Raw genomic sequence first — 8,200 nt, 5'->3', positions numbered from 1 at the left:
ATGGATGCAAAAGATGATGTACAGTGGGAATCCAACATAGTTATATAATCCAGACCTGATTTGATAATAACAGGAGAATGGTACCTGGAAGGGTGTCAGAGAGACTTGAGTACTGAAGGGGGAAAAGTGTGGTGTTGGGGAGATTGAACACATTTCTTGATGATAAGAGTGGAGGCTGAGATTGATGATGATGTTACTATTTGAAATAAGACTTTCTCTTCCTTTTCTCCTAAGATATAATGTGCTTCTTTGCCCAAAAGATGAAAAAGACCAACCAACTATATGATCGTATTAGAATGAGAAATGCACTTTTCTCTGAAGTTATCATTGGGATCTCAGCCAACACCATCCTTCTTCTCTTCCAATATTCAAGTTCCTTCTCCAGTACAAGCTCAAGCCCACTGACTTGATCATTGGTCTCTTGGCCGTAATCCACATAGGGATGCTGAGAATTATTGGGCACACTGTTACAAATATTTTTGTGCCTCAGATCTTTTGTGATGACAACAAATGTAAATCACTGATCTACTTGTACAGGTTTTTGAGGGGCTTCTCCATTTGTGCCACCTGCCTGCTGAGTGTCCTCCAGGAAATCACCCTCAGCCCCAGATCTCCTGCTTGGCAAAGTTCAAATATAAGTCCCACATCACAGCATTTGCTCCCTTGTGTTCCTGTGGGTGTTCTACATGTCCTTAAGGTGCTCATTTCTCAATCTCTCCTACTACATCCCCAATGTGACTTCATGTGATCTTATAGTTATTACTGAATCCTGCATGATTTTACCAATGAGTTCTTCCTCAGGTATTTATTTTCTGTATTAGGTGTATTCCAGGATGGATTCCTTATAGGGCTCATGGCCCTCTTGAGTGGTGTACATGGGGACCCTCTTGTGCAGGCATAAGAAGCACTTCCAGCAGCCTTCATGCCACCAGTCTTTCTCACAGAGCTTTCCCTGTACAAAGGGCCACCAGGACCATCCTGCTGCTCATGAGTATCTTCATCTCATGTACTGTTTGGACTGTTATCTTGTCTTCCTAAGAACTAGGTGGAACAATGACCTTGTTTGTCACCTTAATCCAGATGATGGTGGGCTATTGGCTATGTCACAACCAGTCCTGTGTTGCTAATCATTACTGAAAACAAATTATTAACTTCTTCAAATTATTAACTTCTTTCTTTTTGGGAAAGACAAAACATGTTTCACTAGAGTGATAGGTAATTTCTCTGAATGTACCAACATGATGGCTTCTGAAATGTAAATCACAGCACAGACTATATGATCCCTGGGTTAAGGGAATATAGATATATGTATGTTTTGTTAAATCTGTTTACTTTGAGACAAGTGAATAAAAAAATATGTAATAGAAACAGCAATCATTTACTTTTTTGAAATCACATAAGGGCCCAACCTATCTGCTTGGGGTCAGCAAGTGATTTTTATGAGGTAGGTTTCATGTTCATGGCCTTCATTAGCCACTTATTAGACATTAAGAAGGTATAGCACTTTTTGAAAAGTGCTTCAGTGAGTTGTATTTTGTCCAACCAAATATATCAATATTTATTTCCCTGAATTATCACCTGATCCATCAACTGTCTTTTTATTTTTATGTATTCATTTTGGGGGAACACCAGGGTCTGAACTCTGGGGACTCAGCCACTGAGCCACATCCCCAGCCCAATTTTGTATTTTATTTATAGACAGGGTCTCACCAAGTTACTTAGTGCCTCACTTTTGCTGAAGTTCACTTTCAATTCATGATCCTCCTTTCTCAGTCACTGGAGCCCCTGGGGTTACAGATATTCACAACCACAATGATTCTTTTATTGATTTGTTTAAAAGAATTAATGTAGAAACTCAAGTTATCACATGTACACCAGTGCTCCTAGTACTATTATTCATGATAGCCCAATGTGGGAAACAGCACAATGTCCAAAAGCATCTGAATATACAAGCAAAGCATAGCTTGGCCATACCATGGAATACTATTCAGCCTGGAACAGAAGAACAAATCCTCAAGCAAGTAGTTTCTGAAATTTGATTACATTATTGCAAGTGGATTATCAGTCACAAAAAAACAAATGCTGGGGCTGGAATTATTGTTCAGTAGTAGAGTGCTTGCCTGGGATGTTTGAGGGACTGGGTTGTAACCTCATCACCACATAAAAATTAATTAAACAATTAAAGATATTGTGTCCATCTATAGCTAAATATAATTTTAAAAAGAATCAATGCTATAATAGTCTACTGTAGTAGGTAGAAATAAGATTAGAAACTTATATAGAGAGAAAATAGAATGGCATTTACCAGGGGCTGAGGGAGGTAGTCAGTGAGGAATTCCTATTTGATAGCTACAAAGGTATAGTTTTGGAAGAAGAAAAAGTGCTGGAGATGAATGGTAATTGTTTTCACGATAGTGTAAATGTGCTGACTTCCTCTAACCTGTACTATTATAAAGCATAAAAGTCGTACATTTTCTGTTATGTGCATTTTACCATAATGAAAAATGCCCAATGACCTTCATTATTTAACAGGCAATACACCAGATACAGAAGGACAAACACCACATGTTCTCATTTATTTGCAAAAAACAATAAATAAATCTAGTAGAAGAGAAAGGAATATTTCTTCCCTTATGACTTCTTTATCATTGCATCATTTAATAGCATATTATTAGTGTCCAGGTGTATGAGTACTTTTGTTTGTTATTTTATCATTCATTTCTAATTGTATTCCATTATGGTCTGATAGGATACAGGGTAGGGTCTCTCTTTTTTTTTTTTTTTTGTATATACTAATGGCTTTTTTTTGGGGCATAGCATATGGTCTATTTTGGAGAAGGAACCATGAGCTACTGAGAAGAAAGTATAATTGCCTAATGGTGGATGAAATACTCCATTAAGTCTATATTATTGATTGTATTATTTAATTCTATGGTTTCTTTGTTCAGCTTTTGTTTGGAGGATCTATCTAGTGATGAGAGCGGTGTGTTAAAGTTCCCTCACTATTAATGTGTTTTGGTCTATTTGATTCTTAAAATTGAGAAGGGTTCATTTGATATGCATAAATGCTCCATTGTTTGGCACATAAATATTTAAAATTGTTACATCTTGTTCCACTGGAAAACCTCTAGAACTAATAAATGAATTCAGCAAAGTAGCAGGATATAAAATCAGTATTCATAAATGTACTGCATTTTTATTCATAAGTGATGAATCTTCTGAAAGAGAAATTAGGGAAACCACTCCATTCACAGTAGCCTCAAAAAATAAATAAAATAAAATACTTGGGAATTAGTCTAACAAAAGAGGTGAAAGACCTCTACAATGAAAACTACAGAACATTAAAAAAAGAAATTGAAGGAAACCTTAGAAGATGGAAAGATCTCACATGTTCTTGGATCGGCAGAATTAACATTGTTAAGATGGCCATTCTACCAAAGACAATATACATATTCAGTGCAATTCCAATTGAAATACCAATGACATTCCTCATAGAAATAGAGAAATTAATCATGAACTTCACCTGGAAGAACAAGAGTCCTCAAATAGTCAAAACAATCCTGAATAGAAAAAGTGAAAAGGAGGTATCACAATATCAGACATTACACTATACTACAGAGTAATAATAACAAAAACAGCATGGCATTGGCCACCAAAATAGAAAGGCAGACCAATGGTACAGAATAGAAGACACAGAGACAACACCACATAAATACACTTACCTCATATTAGACAAAGGAGCCAAAAACATACAATGGAGAAAAGATAGCCTGTTCAACAAATGGTGCTGGCAAAACTGGAAATCCATATACAGTAAAATGAAATTAAAACTCTGTCTCTTGCTCTGCATAAAACTCAACTCAAAATGGATCGAAGTCATAGGAATTAAACCAGAGACCCTGCACCTAATTGAAGACAAAGTAGGCCCGAATCTTCATCATGTTTCCTTAGGATAAGACTTCCTCAACAAGACTCCCAAAGCACAAGAAATGAAAGCAAGAATCAATAAACGCGATGGACTCAAACTAAAAAAACTTTATCTCAGCAAAGGATACAATCAAAAATGTGAAGAGAGAGCCTACAGAGGGGGAGAAAATCTTTTCCACATGCACTTTAGATACAGCACTTATCTCCAAAATTTGTGAAGAACTTACAAAACTTTACACCAAAATACAAAGAACCAAATCAATAAATGGGCCAAGGAACTGCGCAGACACTTTACAGAAGAAGATACACAGGCATTTAATAAATATGTAAAGAAGTTTCAACATCTGTAGTAATTAGAGAAATGCAAATTAAAACAACTCTAAGATTTCATCTTACTCCAATTAGAATGGCTATTATCAAGTACACAAATAATAATAGATGTTGGTGTGGATGTCGGGGAAAAGGCACAGTTTTACATGGCTGATGGAGTTGCAAATTGGTGCAGCCACTGTGGAAAGCATATGGAGAATATGAAAAGTACTTGGAGTGGATCTGCCTTTTGATCCAGTTATCCCACTCCTCAGTTTATAGCCAAAGGACCTAAAATAAGCAAATCAGAGTAACACAGCCACATCAATGTTTATAGCAGCTCAGTTCACAATAGCTAGACTGTGGAACCTACCTAGATGCCCTTAAACAGATGAATGGATAAAGAAACTCTGGTATATATACACAATGGAATACTATTCAGCCATAAAGAAGAATAATATTATGGCATTTGAAAATAAATGGATGGAATTGGAGAATATCATGCAAAGTGAAAAAAGCCAAGTCCAAAAACCCAAAGACTGAATGTTTTTCCTGATAACTGGAGAATGATATATAATGGGGATGGGGAGATGAGAAATGAGAGAATAATGGGGACACTTTAGAATATGTAGAAGGAAATGAGAGGGGGGTATAAAAAATGATGGAATGAGACATCATTACCCTATGTACATGTATGATTACACAAGTGATATGAATCTACATTGTGTACAACCCTAGAAACAAAATGATGTAACCCATTTGTGTACAATGAATCAAAATGCAGTCTTCAAAAAATTAAAAGCTAAATAAAAAATAAAAGTAATAAAAAATAAATAAATAAAGAGAAAGGAACAGTGGTCACCAGAGGATGGAAAGAACAGGGAGAGGACAGATGGAAAGAGATCATTGAGGGGCACCAGGAGCAAAGTGGGAAAATCCCTTCTGGTACTTCTTTGGCACGGCAGGGTAAGTGTTGGTTAAAACAATCTAAAATGTGTTTCAAAATTCAATTCCCAACACATAAAAATAATTGATAGTTGAAGAGATGGAAATGCTTATTACTTTGATCTGATTACTACAACTTATACACATGTACTGAATTATCATAAGGTACCCCATAAAAATGCATGTGTATAAATATCTTTAAAAATAGTTTCCAGTGTTTTTTATAAACAGAAAAAACAGGTGGGGAAATGGCTGCAGCATAAACAGATATGAAAAAATTCTCAAAAATAAAAACAATTTGATGGCATGATTCTAAAAATGCCAAAATATAATTTTCTAAAGGTTTCATTGCATTTTAGTGTATTGGATCCAAACCTTTTTGTTATCATTATTTTGGGTCAGGGATTGAACTCAGCTTTGACTAACTACTGAGACACATCCCCAGCCCTTTTAATTTTGAGACAGGTTATCAATAATTTGCTTAGCCCCTTTCTAAGTTTTACAAGCCTGACCTTGAACTTGTGATCCTGCTGGATCATTCTTCTAAGTTCCTGGTATTATAGTTGTGGGCCACCTTGCAAGGTATCTAAAAAGGTAGAAAAATTCTTGTTATAGATTCAAGTAACCAGCAGCTACAAAAGGGTATGTTGCCTTAGGTAGGAAGAGATTTTTCATTTTCTGGGAAGTGTTTCACATGAGTTTAAAATGTCAAATTCAAATTGTAGAGGAATACATGGAAAATTGCTGGCCTGATTATTCATGCCATGGAGAGTATGAATTTGTAATATTGTTCCAATTAGAAAAAGGAAAAAATCGAGTTGCATTTCTAAAAGAGGACAGCATTATATGTCAGTGAAAATTTCAGCAGATAAACTGTGGGAAATGTTACAATACCATATATCTTCTATTCTACTGCCTTATGATATCACTACCCATGTCTGTAGAGAAACAGACAAAATTAGAGGTAAGTTGTAAAAAAGGGTTGCAGCATATATACCTACTAAATAATAAAATAATCAAAATGCACAATAGAAGTTAATAGATTCATGGTCATGTCCAAGTAGTTGAAATTATAAGACACTGTGCCACAGGACTGCAGAAAGTGACAAGAGTGGAGGGGAAAGATGGAGACATGAAAAGACCCTTCACGAAAGAAACTCTATTGACATGATGTCAACATCTGAAAAGATGCTTAACAGCACATGCCAATGGGGAAATAAAATTAAATGTACTGGAAGATTCCCACTAACCACTCATAAGTAACAGGAGTTTGCACAAAACCCAAGAATAACAATAGTGGTTGATTGCAGAGCACATTAAGTCTCCTCGATTGTTTGCTGGGAAGTCAAATATGGTCTTCCAGAGAAGGAGCACTGAGGTTTTATCATTAAAAAATTATCCTATGAGACAGTTATTACACTTCCAGATTTTACTCAAATTATTTGTAAACTGATGCCCACAGAAATAGTGTATGTTACTGAAGGCTCATCCCTGAATGCAAAATTAACAAGGGGGTGATGGTTTTGAGAAAATAAAAAATGTAGGCTTAGTGCTTTGCTAGCAAAGGAGAAGCACAGAGGACTCCAGACCCAGAGGCTATGATTCTGCTCATTGTAGGGAACTGGTATTTTTTTTGGAAACTACTCAGAGACTACCTGCCAGTAATCCCTGTGGGGGAATTGGGATTCTCATATTACTTTGGGAGACAGCCATTTTGAGATCTTCTGGTGTGATTATTGAAGTCTTCCCCCCCCCCTTTTTTATTAAAAATCACAAATTGACATAGGGCACTGTTGTTTGATTCATTCTGTTATAATTTTTCCCTTCCCCCTCCCACCCCTCTTTTCCCTCTATAAAGTCCTTCCTTCCTCCATTCTTACCACCCTCTTTATTCCTAACCCTAAACCTAACCCTAACCCTAACACTAACCCCTCCCACCCCCCATTATATGTCCTCAACTGCTTATCAGCCAGATCATTCATCCTTTAGTTTTTTGAGATTGGCTTATCTCACTTAGCATGATATCCTCCAATTTCATCCATTTGCCTGCAAATGTCGTAATTTTATTATTCTTCATGGCAGAGTAACATTCCATTGCATATATATATATATATATATATATATATATATATATATATGCCAGTTTCTTTATCCATTCATCAACTGAAAGGCATCTAGGTTGATTCCACAATCTAGTGATGGTGAACTGAGCAGCTATGAACATTGATGTGGCTGTATCTCTGTAGTATGCTGATTTTAAGTCCTTTGGGTATAGGCCAAGGAGTGGGATAGCTGGGTCAAATGATGGTTCCATTGCAAGCTTTCTGAGGAATCTCCATACTGCTTCCCAGAGTGGCTGCACTACTTTGCAAGCCTACCAGCAATGTAATGAGTGTACCTTTTTCCCCACATCCTCATCAACACCTATTGTTGCTTGTGTTCTTCATAATCGCCATTCTAATTGGGGTGAGATGAACTCTTAGGGTAGTTTTGATGTTGCATTTCTCTTATTACTAGAGATGTTGAACATCTTTTTCATCTATCTGTTGATTGCTTGTAGATCTTCTTCTGTGAAGTGTCTGTTCATTTCCTTAGCCCATTTGTTGATTGGATTATTTGTATTCTTGGTGTAGAGTTTTTTTGAGTTCGATTCTGGAAATTAGTGGCTCCATCTGAAGTATGAGTGGGCAAAGATATTCTCCCACTCTGTAGGCTCTCTCTTCACATTACTGATAGTTTCCTTTGCTGAGAGAAAGCTTTTAGTTGAATCTATCGCAGTTGTTGATTCTTGCTGTTATTTCTTCTGCTATGGGAGTCCTGTTAAGGAAGTCTGATACTAAGCCAACAAGTTAGGATCTGGTTGAAGGTTTAGACCTACTTTTCTTCTATAAGATGCAGGGTCTCTGGTATGATTCTGAGGTCCTGATCCATTTTGAGTTGAGTTTTGTGCAGGGTGAGAAATAGGGGTTTAATTTCATTCTGTTACATGTGGTTTTCCAGTTTCCCAGCACCATTTTTG

At 36.5% G+C, this 8,200-nt stretch overlaps 1 pseudogene across 1 annotated transcript; it reads left to right on the top strand.

Moving 5' to 3' along the window:
* Window positions 1-442: 442 nt before the first annotated feature.
* On the top strand, window positions 443-1,038 carry LOC306652472 (vomeronasal type-1 receptor 90-like; annotated as a pseudogene). Its single transcript has one exon. The product of its transcript is annotated as a vomeronasal type-1 receptor 90-like (transcript).
* The last annotated feature ends 7,162 nt before the right edge of the window (window positions 1,039-8,200 follow it).

This window comes from Sciurus vulgaris, assembly GCF_902686455.1.
Source record: "Sciurus vulgaris genome assembly, contig: HiC_scaffold_238_arrow_ctg1, whole genome shotgun sequence".
NCBI classification, from domain to species: Eukaryota; Metazoa; Chordata; class Mammalia; order Rodentia; family Sciuridae; genus Sciurus; species Sciurus vulgaris.
This window is presented reverse-complemented; position numbering and strand designations above follow the sequence as displayed.